The following is a 14,436-nucleotide window of genomic DNA, read 5'->3' on the forward strand; positions in this document are numbered from 1 at the left end:
ATATCCTCCCTCAAGCCGACACCACGACGGCCCTCAAGGAACTTCACTGGACTTTATGCAAACTGGAAACCATATATCCTGAGGCTGCATTTGTTGTAGCTGGGGATTTTAACAAAGCAAATTTGAGAACAAGGCTACCTAAATTCTATCAGCATATTGACTGCCGCACTCGCGCTGATTAAACACTGGACCAATGATACTCTAACTTCCGCAATGCATACAAGGCCCTCCCCTGGCATCCTTTCGGCAAATCTGACCACAGCTCCAATTTGCTCCTCCCTTCCTATAGGTAGAAACTCAAACAGGATGTACCAGTGCTAAGGGCTATTCAACGCTGGTCTGACCAATCAGAATCCACGCTTCAAGATTGTTCACATGGACTGGGAAATGTTCTGCGTAGGCTCAGAGAATAATATCGAAGCATACGCTGATTCGGTGACTTGAGTTTATAAGGAAGTGTATTGGAGATGTTGTACCTACTGTGACTATTAAAACCTACCCTAAACAGAAACTGTGGATAGATGGCAGCATTTGTACAAAACTGAAAGCGTGAACCACCGCATTTAACCATGAAAAGGTGACTGAGAATGTGGCCGAACACAAACAGTGTAGTAATTCCCGCCGCAAGACAATCAAACAAGCAAAATGTGGAGTGGAGTCGCAATTCTACAGCTCAGACACGAGACGTATGTGGCAGGGTCTACATACAATCACGGACTACAAAAGGAAAACCAGCCACGTCACGGACACCGACGTCTTGCTTCCAGACAAACTAAACACCTTCTTTGCCTGCTTTGAGGATAATACAGTGCCACCGAAGCGGCCCGCTACCAAGGACTGTGGGCTCTCCTTCTCTGTGGCCGACGTGAATAAGACATTTAAACGTGTTAACCCTCGCAAGGCTGCCGGCCCAGATGGCATCCCTAGCCACGTCCTCAGAGCATGTGCAGACCATCTCTCCCTATCCCAGTCTCGTGTCCCAATATGCTTCAAGATCAAATTAAATCAAATCAAATCAAAGTTTATTTGTCACATGCGCAGAATACTACAGGTGTAGACCTTACAGTGAAATGCTTACCTACAGGCTCTAACCAACAGTGGCATTGAAAAAAAAGAAGGTATTTGGTGAACAATAGGTAAGTAAAGAAATAAAGACAACAGTACAATGACTGTGAAAAATAACAGTAGTGAGGCTACATACAGGCACCAGTTTGTCGGGCTGATTGAGGCGGTATTTACATGAATGTATAGTTAAAGTAAGTGACTATGCATATATGATAAACAGAGACTAGCAGTACCGTAAAAGAGGGGTTGGCGGGTGGTGGGACACAATGCAGATAGTCCGGGGAGTCAATGTGTGGGGGCACCAGTTGGTCGGGCTAATTCAGGTAGTATGCACATTAACCTATAGTTAAAGTGACTATGCATATATGATAAACTGAGATGACCACCATTGTTCCTGTACCCAAGAAGGCAAAGGTAACTGAACTAATTGACAATCGCCCGGTTGCTCTCACTTCTGTCATCATGAAGTGCTTTGAGAGACTAGTCAAGGATCATATCACCTCCACCTTATATGTCACCCTAAAGCAGGGCTGGGCAATTCCAGTCCTCGAGGGCCTGATTGGTATCACAGTTTTTCCCCAGCCCCAGCTAACACACCTGACTCCAATAATCACCTAATCATGATCTTCAGTTTAGAATGCAATTTCATTAATCAGCTGTGTTTTCTAGGGATGGAGAAAAAGTGTGACACCAATCTGTCCCCTGAGGACTGGAGTTGTCCACCCCTGCCCTAGACCCACTTCAATTTGCTTATCGCTCCAATAGGTCCACAGACAATGCAACCGCCATCACACTAAACACTGCCTTATCCCATTTGGACAAGATGAATACCTTTGTAAGAATGCTGTTCATTGACTATAGCTCAGCATTCAACACCATAGTACCCTCCAAGCTCATCATTAAGCTTGAGGCTCTGGGTCTCAACCCCACCCTGTTCTATTGGGTCCTGGACTTCCTGACGGGCCGCCTACAGGCGGTGAATGTAGGAAACAACACCTCCATTTCGCTGATCCTCAACACTGGGGCCCCACAAGAGTGCATGCTCTGCCCCCTCCTGTACTCCCTGTTCACCCATAACTGCGTGGCCATGCATGACTCCAACTCAATCATCAAAATTGCAAAAAAACACAACAGTAGTGGGCTTTATTACCAACAACAGTGAGACAGCCTAGAGGGAGGAGGTGAAGGCACTTGGATTGCGGTGTCAGGAAAACAACCTCTCACTTAAAGTCAACAAAACAAAGGAGATTATTGTGGACTTCAGGAAACAGCAGAGGGATCCCCCCCCACCCTATCCACATTGACGGGACAGCAGTGGAGAAGGTGTTAAATGTGTTTGTCCAACTTGCCTGTTGTTTTTCTGTTTGCATTTGTATGGTCATTTATTTGACTTAATGGGATACTTTGGGATTTTGGAAATCTACTTCCCCAGAGTCAGATGAACTTGTGTATATTATTTGTATGTCTCTATGTCCAATATGAAGGAAGTTAGAGGTAGTTCTGATTGCGAGTCTATGGGTATCTGCTAGCATGCTAGTTAACAAGGTCCTTCAAACTGAACGCAGAGACATAAAAATGGTATCCACAAGTTCATCTGACTCAATTGCCAAAATTCCAAAGTATCTCTTTCAGGTTCATAGGTCAAATCAGTGGTCATGGTTGTAATGCAAAAAAAAAATACAGGTGAAATCAGTTACTGACACAGACATTGTGGCATTGCAGCAAGATCAGAATGCTGTGAACCAAGAGGTTGTGAGTTCAAATCTTAGGAAAGGTCATGGTTGAATAAAAATGACTGTATAAATAAACATATACAATGTATGTAAATTGAAAACTTTGTATATTAAAAGCACTGTGTGTGTGTATCATAATAATACATATATGTTTGCAGGGCATTTACCTGTGAAAATCCACATGTGAAATATCATCACGTCATGTGTTCCAAAAACACATGATTTCTCATGTGCAAAACATGTGGAAATGTCACGTGAAATCAGATGATTTTCCACATGTGAAATCATGTGGTTTTTCTGCAAAGGCTCTGTCTGCTTGCAGCATCTGGTGGACACCTGCAACAGTGCAAGTCACTGGAGAAAGAAAGAAAGAAAGAAAGAAAGAAAGAAAGAAAGAAAGAGAGGCTAATGTGTTTGGATATGGCTGGTTTTGATATGTGCATAGGAGGCAAGTTCAGTACTTCATTCAGAGGGAGCTGGTTTGGCCAGCTCAGTACTTCGTTCAGAGAGAGAGAAAAATGGTTCTAGAGCCATCTGATGTTTAATATGAGGGCACATTATGAGACAGCACTGAGAATCTGTGAACATTCTTCTTATTAATCTTTTACCTGTATTGCTTCATTCAAGTCCATTTCATCTGGACTTCTTGCCACCCTATGTAACACTGAAAAACAAAAACACACATCGTGAAATACAGTATCTAACCACAGCACAAAAGTCTTTGAACACAACAGTCAACGCTAACAATCTGCTGGACGTAATAGAACGGCACAAAGAGACAAGATATTTTCCCTTCACAACAAAGCACAATGCTCCATACTGCGGGTCAGTTCATTATGCAGTAGCAAACCAAAGAAGCGCTTTCAAATGGTATCAGATACTCACGCGCTCTTTCATTTAACAAGGCTAACAGCTCCAAGTGAACCCGATCACAAAGGGAGAGACGCTCACTGACACCACAGCAATTAGGCCGTACAGCTAATCTTACAGGGCACTTAGGACATCTTTAACGGCCGTCAGGGCACCAGGGTTGATGTGTCCTGGTCTCTCCTGGCCCGTGGGGCAGCAGGGTGGCTGTTTTATGGCCGTGAGGGTTCAGGGTTGATTGTTAACACAGGGAAAGTGATCCCTGGAGTCAGGCCACTAAATCTGCTCCGTCCCTGTAACCATGGCAGCAGACAGGTAGTGTCTGGGTCACAGGGCAAACATTGCCAGCCTGGAGCGGTCTGCCGTCAGTTAATAAAACTCTAGCTCAGTGTGAACGAGGGCGCAGAAGCATACACACGCACACACACACACACACACACACACACACACACACACACACACACACACACACACACACACACACACACACACACACACACACACACACAACAGGCACAGCATGTGCACACACACACACACACACACACACACACACACACACACACAAACCCACACACACACACACACACACACACACACACACACACACACACACACACACACACACACAAACAGACACAGCATGTGCACACACACACACACACACACACACACAAACAGACACAGCATGTGCACACACATGCACACACGCACACACGCACACCCGTCTCGGGTGACTGGTGCCAGCTGACCTGAGGACAAACATTAATATACAGGGGAACAGGCTTCCATTAATCAACGACAGCTGATTCATAAGGTTAGATGCCCATTTGAGGTCATAGACTCTATGTATTACTACGTGTATATTCCATGTTTTACAACATGTACATATCCAGCATGTGTTTGTCCCTGGTTCATTTGGGAAGATCATGACAAGAAATAAGTGAAACAGTGTAATGGAACGTTGGTGTACAACATGAGAGCTGTGATGCCAGACAATGACACAGCTACAGTTTTTTTTTTTTTTAAATGAAAGTGTTATCTGGAAGTAATAGATCACATTATACAAAGCAAATAGGTTTTCCTCCTCTTTGCATGCTAAGTATTCTTCAGTGTGCTGGACTGAGCCCTGGTCTGTCTGTCTGCCCCACGAGAGACAGACATACGCCCGTGATTGTCTCTGCCCTGCTCTCGCCTCGCCTCGCCACTCTGTCTTCAGTTGCTATGAGACAGGCCGGCTCAAGCCAAGGCCTCCGCAATTCATTATTAAAAGGAACAAAAGCCAAAGCAGTGGACAAAGCCGTCCCGACCAACCCAAACCAGCTCCCACTTAACACACACATCACACTTCACTGTGCTCTCTGACTGACTGACTGACTGACATATAAATGGACAGTTCAAGGCCTTTACTTGTCTCCTTTTGAAAATAAATATATGCCCAGTAATATACAGAGACACATCTCATAAATGACCACTACGAGAAGTCAATAGAGGGAGAATTCTGCACTTATTTCAATAACCTCTAACAGGCCTCCTATGGATATCACTTTGTCTCTTGCTGCTTAGAAGCCAGCACCTTTTCACCTCAGCTGGTTTTACTTCCTTATTACTTCTTTATAACACAGTAGAAATGACATGGCTGTTTTAGGAAAAAGTACACCATGCAAAACATCACCCAATTTCATTCATAATCCAGAGTCTGTTCCCTACGTGTTATTACTTTAAGAAAACTAACAAATGTAATATATTTTAGCTCTAACACAGCACAGTATGACTGAACAGCAAATCAACTATTTTTTTTTACAAAATCACCTGTATTTCTGGCTTCTAGCCTCCTCACACCAGTACTGTCTTGTGCCAAATGTCATTAAAAAAAAACACACACATCTGAATCTGCATCTGTTTCTGTCCAAAGAAAGTGAGGCAAGCTAATGAAAAGCCTCCCTCCTACTCCTCCAGGTCTCCAGACCTGCTCACTCACATGACAATCACTGTCTATGAAATGCCAGCAGAGAGGCAATCAGTCATTGTAATTAGTCTGCTTGCCATCCCTGTTGTGTCATAATTCAGACTGGGCTGGAAGGCTGCGGCTGGAGGCTGGGGCTGGGGCTAGAGGCTGGGGCTAGAGGCTGGGGCTGGAGGCTGGGGCTGGAGGCTGGGGCTAGAGGCTGGAGGCTGGGGCTGGAGGCTGGGGCTGGAGGCTGGGGCTAGAGGCTGGCTGGGAGACATAGTGAGACACTAAAGACCCAGCTGTTGCTGACTGGGTCCACCACTGCCTCATCTAAACCCCAACACAGGCCACTCCCTCTCTCCCCCTTTTCTCTCTCTCCTTTCTTCAGTCTTCTCCCTGGTCTCTTCTCCTCTCTCAGGGGGGGAGACAGCAAAATGATTTGTGTGGTGGGAGAGGGGACTGACTCCCCCTCCCTCCCTCCCTCCCCCTCCCTCCCTCCCATACCCTTCTTACACTTTCTTTTTCTTCTTCACTGCACTGCAGACATTTGTTTTCCAAACTGCTTGAGTGATAAGTGCATGAGCAGCCGATAAACTCGAGGTTCTTTCTGAAATCAACAGGCAACATCTTTAGTGTGGAAATTCACTTTCCAAAAATAAAGATCTGAACCAAAACCCACACCACGTATTAAACATGTAATGTCCATTTTACCAACATTTAAATCCTTTAAAAAAAGGGGTGTTCTTCAAACTGCCTCTTAAACGCCAACTGACTAATTCTCCCTGGGCGCTGGATGGATGCTGACTCGGAGAACCAGCTCAGTTCCCCTTGGAATTCAGAGATAAACAGGAAGCTATAGCAGCATTCTACTGAGATTTATTTTATTTGCTTAAAGGACGTGGTTTGCCTGCTGTATCTTTAAAGGACCTGAAGTTTTCTTGGCAGTAAAACGAAGATCTGTGAGTTCAGCCAAAATAGACAATAAAGTAGAATGGAGAAACATGCCAAATTGCTGGGGCAATTCAGTCCAGAGACTCATTTTTCCAAAATGATTCACACTGGAAAGAAAAGCATTTCCTTGTCCTCAGATGAACTTAGTGTGCTCTCACTACCCCCTCTCTCCCTTTCTCTCCCTCCCTCTCTCTCCCTCTCCCTCTCTCTGCCGGCTCATACAAGGAAACGTTGAGGGCGGGAGGGAGAGAAGGAGGGAGAGTGTATGCACACACACACACACACACACACACACACACACACACACACACACACACACACACACACAGACACAGAGGAAAGCCTTCACTGCAGATTATTTGCTCGCTGCAGAATTAGGTCATGCACATAAAGGCCTGAAACACAGACACACAGATAAACATGCACTACTTTGAAAGGCCATTTTCAAAGTCATCGGAAAATCACATGGAAACCCAGCAAGAAAAGCACACACAGTAAAAACCATGCCAACGTAACGCGAACGGCCATTTCTAAGCACCCAGTACTGTCAGTAAAGTAACTAGTCATACTGTATGTGCTGAGCTTTGACTTTTCACATGTATTTGACTTGGACATTACACAACACAGAGACAGATGACTTTAGGAGAGGAGAGTGGGCTACACAGAGGATGTGCCCCACCAGTCAGCTATGGTCAATAGTCTGAGTCTGGTCTACGGGTTAGTCTGGCAACGCACATCATTCACCAGCCCTGTCTGTCTGTCTGTCTGTCTGTCTGTCTGTCTGTCTGTCTGTCTGTCTGTCTGTCTGCTGCCTGCCTGTCTGTCTGTCTGTCTGTCTGTCTGTCTGTCTGTCTGTCTGTCCCTGTTCTCCACTGAAGGATGACAGTCAATAGTCAATTGTAGCAGGGTCAACGACCCCGAAAGCCGCATCACACTTGTCATTTCCTAGGTGAGCCAGGGCAGCAACAAGCAATGAAAATAGTTTGAATGTGACTTACTGGAAATGATGTGACAGTCATAGGAAGCAACCAAGCAATCTCAGCTCTGCACTGTTACATTTGGCAGTACATATTAGTCAGCTTTTGTGCTGACACACATTATCTAGGTGTGGCAGGCTCTCAGGCCACTGACATACTGCTAGTAAAAGTCATGTCAAATCTCAAGAACTATCAATTGAAAATAAGAATCTGCCAGAGCTTTTCCCAAAGCTAAATGAGGATCCTGAGAAGAGTGCATGTGTGTATGTGTATGTGTAAAATGTATGTGTATGTGTAAAATGTATGTGTAAAATGTATGTGTATGTGTAAGATGTATGTGTATGTGTAAAATGTATGTGTATGTGTAAGATGTATGTGTATGTGTAAAATGTATGTGTATGTGTAAGATGTATGTGTATGTGTAAAATGTATGTGTATGTGTAAGATGTATGTGTATGTGTAAAATGTATGTGTATGTGTAAAATGTATGTGTATGTGTAAAATGTATGTGTAAAATGTATGTGTATGTGTAAGATGTATGTGTATGTGTAAAATGTATGTGTATGTGTAAGATGTATGTGTGTGTGTAAAATGTATGTGTATGTGTAAGATGTATGTGTATGTGTAAAATGTATGTGTATGTGTAAGATGTATGTGTATGTGTAAAATGTATGTGTATGTGTAAGATGTATGTGTATGTGTAAAATGTATGTGTATGTGTAAGATGTATGTGTATGTGTAAAATGTATGTGTATGTGTAAGATGTATGTGTGTGTAAAATGTATGTGTATGTGTAAGATGTATGTGTATGTGTAAAATGTATGTGTAAAATGTATGTGTATGTGTAAGATGTATGTGTATGTGTAAAATGTATGTGTATGTGTAAGATGTATGTGTGTGTGTAAAATGTATGTGTATGTGTAAGATGTATGTGTATGTGTAAAATGTATGTGTATGTGTAAGATGTATGTGTATGTGTAAAATGTATGTGTATGTGTAAGATGTATGTGTATGTGTAAAATGTATGTGTATGTGTAAGATGTATGTGTATGTGTAAAATGTATGTGTATGTGTAAGATGTATGTGTGTGTGTAAAATGTATGTGTATGTGTAAGATGTATGTGTATGTGTAAAATGTATGTGTAAAATGTATGTGTATGTGTAAGATGTATGTGTATGTGTAAAATGTATGTGTATGTGTAAGATGTATGTGTGTGTGTAAAATGTATGTGTATGTGTAAGATGTATGTGTATGTGTAAAATGTATGTGTATGTGTAAGATGTATGTGTATGTGTAAAATGTATGTGTATGTGTAAGATGTATGTGTATGTGTAAAATGTATGTGTATGTGTAAGATGTATGTGTATGTGTAAAATGTATGTGTATGTGTAAGATGTATGTGTGTGTGTAAAATGTATGTGTATGTGTAAGATGTATGTGTATGTGTAAAATGTATGTGTAAAATGTATGTGTATGTGTAAGATGTATGTGTATGTGTAAAATGTATGTGTATGTGTAAGATGTATGTGTGTGTGTAAAATGTATGTGTATGTGTAAGATGTATGTGTATGTGTAAAATGTATGTGTATGTGTAAGATGTATGTGTATGTGTAAAATGTATGTGTATGTGTAAGATGTATGTGTAAAAATTGACAGTTTAGATTAGATTGTTTCCCTTTGCGATGTGTGTGTGTGTGTGTTTGTTAATATTGCTATTATTATGTCTTGGCGGCCAGCAATATTCTCTGGACAGAAAACCCAATGCAGCTTAAGTCCCCTTCCCAACCTCGCCACGGCCTTGCTGGAAGGAGGTAACAGGGGAGAACAAGTCATTCGTACACAGACCAGAAGTTTACTGTTACACTCCCCTATGTATTTCTTTGGACAGCGAAGCTACAACTCTGTACTCCAGCATTTTGGATTTGAGATCAAATGTTTTATATGAGGCGACAGTACAGAATGTTACCTTTTTTTTAAGGGTGTAGTGTTTTCGTACGTATGTGTTTTACCATTTATAACTAAATGCACTTTATATTTCTAGGCCCTCCATTTGAAGGTGTCATAAGTATTTGGACAAATTCACTAATAGTGTACACTTCTACAGTATTATGGATAATCATGAATGAATCGTGAATAATTATGAGTGAGAAAGTTGCAGAGGCATAAAAGTCCCCAAAACATGCTAATCTCTCACCATTCCCAAATAACACGGGAGGCTAGCATTTTGGGGGGGGATGTGACATTTATGTCTTCCTTCATTACTCTTGATTCATTCATGATTATCCGCAGTAATAGTAGCATCCACATTAATGTAGAAGTGTTACGAAACATATTCTATTCTTATTTAGTTTAAAAGTGACTCCAAAAAGACAATACATTATTTACCATTCATTTTTATTGGGCACAAAATAATCTGAAACACAACTGAAACAAATTTCAAATGCATCCAAAAGGTTTGTAGTCACAAGCTTGATGTGGTCATTGCGTGCTAGGAATATGGGACCAAATAGGTTCTATCGCGAGTGGCGCAACGATCTAAGGCACTGCATCTCAAAGCTAGAGGCATCACTACAGACCCTGGTTCGATTACAGCCTGTATCACAACCGGCCGTGATTGGGAGTCCCATAGGGCGGCGCACAATTGACCCAGCGTCATCCGGGTTTGGCCAGGGTAGGTCATCATGGTAAATAAGAATTTGTGCTTAACTGACTTGCCTAGTAAAATAAAGGTTAAATAAAAAAATACTAACCTTGTGACTAAATTTAATACACTATAAGTGAATTTGTCCCAATACTTATGACACCTTCAAATGGTAAATGGTAAAACAGATATTTGTGAAAATACCCTCAAATAAAAGGTGATCTTCTGTATTGTTGCCTCATATAAAACATCCAAAATGCTGGAGTATAGAGCCAAATGAAAGGTTTTAGCTTCACTGTTAGCTAAATAAATACATAGGGGAGTGTATGTGTTAAGGCTTTCTTAGAAAGAGGTCTGGCTGTGTGATTGTAGGAAACATGCCCTATATTTTAAGATTATTCCACATCTACCAATGCACACCTGGCCATATGTGACACTGTTATATGACACGTTTCTATCCCATCTTGAAGGCCCTCTCAAGTTTGACAAAGGTACACCATGTATACCTGTACTGTATATAAAACCTGTATACTGTACTTCAGTCAGAGGAATGGTCAAGGCCAAGTTGCAGGCTCTTCTGGCGTTCTAGTTTGTCATATGAGCTTCATTCAATGAACTACTAAGTACATGTAATAAACGCATAACTACAGTAGCCTTGGACATTCTAAATGCACGCCTCAGACTTTTGAGCACACAGCATACAGCTTCCTCAGGATATTGTGTTTGGTTACACAACATACACTATACTACTGACTGTTTACACCATGAACTACCAGAGAAAGAAGGAGCAGCATGAAGATTCCCAATGTTGCCATATTCTTTTCCTCTAGGCCTAATATACTAAGGAAATTAGTCAGGGAAACACAAAAATGTAAATGTAAACAATTATAAGCTACATTAACTGCATATTTTTATACAAATTATACAAATACAAATGGCTAAAATTGTAAACAGTCAGAATCGTGGACAGTCAGAATCATGGACACTAATAATTAAGCAAGGCATCAACAACTAAAGAATCACAGTCCAATGTATAATTTTTAAGTATAGGCTATTTTGAACAAGAGGCTATTCTCATAGTGCAATACATTATAATAGGCTGGCCTACATTACAATGTAACTGACTTGCCTAGTTAAATAAAGGTTAAATAAAAAATAAAAACATGATTTTAAATAAGGAGAGAAGGCAATTCCACCTCAATCATATTTAAACCTTTGGATTCAGCACCAAAGATCTAGGCCTATGTATTGCAACACTGTATTTCCTACATATTGCAACACTGTATATATATATATACACTGTATATATATATACATATATATATATATATATAAACATATACATAAAACAATGTATAAACCTTAGGCTATGTCAATAGCAAACATGCAAAAAGTATATCAGTGTCCAATGGCAAGGGAAACACAAAACTTACAATTTGTCCGTTGTTGTTTTCAGGTCTCCCATCTGACTTCCACGTGTAAAAAGACCTGAATTAAAACCCAATAAAACATTTCAAGCACACCATTTTACGTGTAGTTGTGCTTTGTGTGATTTTTCGCTGTAGAGAGCACTGTACAGAAAGGAAACCGACGCCGACTAACGACGACCGACGATATAGAACCTTTCAAGAGGACGGGGTTTTAATCCCGGGGAAAGCTTCTCATCTGTGTTTTTTCCCCCCCCATCCCGATTCGTGTTCACTAGCGTGATAGCCACGAGCTGTGCATCATGCACCGGCTGGCGAAACGGAACCTTAGGCTGAAACTGCGGTAGTCACTGCACACAGTCACACATAATAATACAAAAGTAACGTTTGAACATCACTAGGCGACCAATGGAGAGGTGTGATAGCCTATCTGAGCATGATCATGTCCGGCTCTCGGAATGATAAAGGACAGTTATGCATTACATATTTTGAGCCATAGAAATAGAGTAGGCTGACAGAAACCCCCAGCTGACAAACGTTGACGTCAGGTGCATTGTGTGTGCTGAATGAAAGGTGAAAAATGTTTTCTGTATGTCGAAAATACATGTCTATACGTCTTTTACGGAAGTCGAAAAGACATTGAGGACATAGAAATAAGGTGCATTTAAGGTGATGAGTGAAAGGTGAAAATACGTGTTTCCCCGGATGTTGAAAATACGTAATTTACAGACGTTGAAAATATGTATTTTTCAGGCATTGATTGTATGGCCAAATTTCAACCGCTATACATTCTTAATGACGTAAGCATTGTATCACACTCGTTGTTCCATCCTCTTAATATAGGAAAGAAGAGCTGTAGGTCACAGCGTACTATATAATTTATAACATGCACAGCCATCTTTATCAAAAGCTTAAAACTAGCAGCAATTATGTTTAAAGGAGGCCAACCAACCGCTTTAACCAACAGACCACATTAATCACAATAAAATTCTCAGAAATAGTTACAGATTTTTTTGCTTGCTATGACTGTGATAAATTGTTGTTTATCTACCTAAGCTGAATGCACTGACTCGGCATAGAGCGTCTGTTGAATGACCAAAATGTAAACGTTAAAACAAACACTTGTAAAGCATGCTGGGTATTAGTTTAATGAGCTCCACCCCCAAACAAGTACACATTTGGTGGTGAGGACTAGATCCAAAGCTCACAAGTTTGAACATCACAGCACGGCACGGTTTAATTCATTAGAGCACGATAGAGCACTCTATAGTAAAAGACAGTAGCGTTTTATTCATAAGAGTTCAGTAGAGTAAAGTACAGTATAGTTTATTTCAGTAGAGTACAGTACAGTTTAGTATAGTACAGTATAGTACATTTGAGTAAGGTAGGGGACAATACAGTACACTATACTTTATTTTCTTTACTTTACTATACTCTACTGTGCTCTACTATACTCTGCTCTACTGAATAAAATGCTACTGTCCTATATCATACCATACTGTACAGTATTCTACTGTACTCTACTCAGTGGTGTAAAGTACTTAAGTAAAAATACTTTAAAGTACTACTTAAGTCGTTTTTGGGGGGTATTTGTACTTTACTTTACTATTTATACTTTTGACTACTTTTACTTCACTACATTCCTGAAGAAAATAATGTACTCTTTACTCCACATATTTTCCCGAGCACCCAAAAGTACTTGTTACATTTTGAATGCTTAGCAGGACAGGAAAATTATCCAAATCACACACTAATCAAGAGAACATCCCAGTCATCCCTACTGCCTCTGATCTGGGGGACTCACTAAACACATGTTTAATTAGTAAATGATGTCTGAGTGTTGGAGCATACCCCTAGCTATCCGTAAATAAATCAAAACAAGAAAAAGGATGCTGTCTGGTTTGCATAATATAAGGAATTTTTTTATGATTTTATACAGGTATGAAAAATGTTGTGATATTATATATTCTGAATTTGAAAAAAAATGGGTATTAAGAATTACCCTCCAAGTCCAGGAAAAATTACAAGCTGAACAAGCATTATTGGAATGATGAATTAAGGGATCTATGGTCAGTAATCCACAAGGCTGAGTATTTATTTTTACAGTGTAAAGATAGGAATACAAGAGTGTAGTAAGGAACTTAAGAAAAAACAGCATGTTTGATAAAAGACTGTGCCTATTGAAATGGAGATATCAGAGAGGGCAGTTATTACACCTTGAGGAGATACAGACAAGAAATCCGCAACAGTTTTGGAGCCAAATAAACAAGTTAGGACCAAAATGACATTCCAATGGAAGTCAGGGAAGAGCATGAGGGGCTGAACTCTGATACTACACAGGTACTTAAGGAGTGGGAGAAGGGGTTTGCTAGTTTGTTCTCAGGTAATGAAAATGTGACATATTTTGAGGAAGAATTTTATATAGACAAACAAGTTCCCTAAGAACTCAAATGGAAAATACAATGTTAGAACCCTCTTATATATGTAACCCGTACTTAAATGAGGAGCTGTCTGTGGCAGAAGTTAACAAGGTGATTGATGCTGCACAAAATGGGAAATCATTTGATATTGATGAACTGCCTAATGAGGTTTAAAAATCCCCTAAATTAATTGATGTCCTATATGATTTGCTCCAAATATGTTTTGAGTACTGTATACAGCCATTCACTTGATATAAGTCTATAGTGAATCCCATTCCCAAATCTTCAAAAAATTACCCAAGAGTGCCATTGAACTATAAAGGCATAAGTTTATTAAGTACGGTATATAAATTATATTCATCCATCCTCAACAATAGGCTAATTACAATTTCATTACACCAAA

At 40.5% G+C, this 14,436-nt stretch overlaps 1 long non-coding RNA gene across 1 annotated transcript in view; it reads right to left on the reverse strand.

The window, feature by feature from the left end:
* Nucleotides 1-12,018, reverse strand: part of LOC135509529 (uncharacterized) — a 60,334-nt gene extending 48,316 nt beyond the window's left edge. Inside the window, exons 1-3 of the long non-coding RNA XR_010450943.1 lie at nt 11,620-12,018; nt 3,407-3,462; nt 2,966-3,152 (exon numbers count right to left, since the gene is read on the reverse strand). This is a non-coding gene — a long non-coding RNA (uncharacterized LOC135509529). The remainder of the gene's footprint in view (nt 1-2,965; nt 3,153-3,406; nt 3,463-11,619) is intronic.
* Between the last annotated feature and the right edge of the window lie 2,418 nt (nt 12,019-14,436).

Source organism: Oncorhynchus masou, chromosome 22, assembly GCF_036934945.1.
Source record: "Oncorhynchus masou masou isolate Uvic2021 chromosome 22, UVic_Omas_1.1, whole genome shotgun sequence".
Classification (NCBI taxonomy): domain Eukaryota; kingdom Metazoa; phylum Chordata; class Actinopteri; order Salmoniformes; family Salmonidae; genus Oncorhynchus; species Oncorhynchus masou.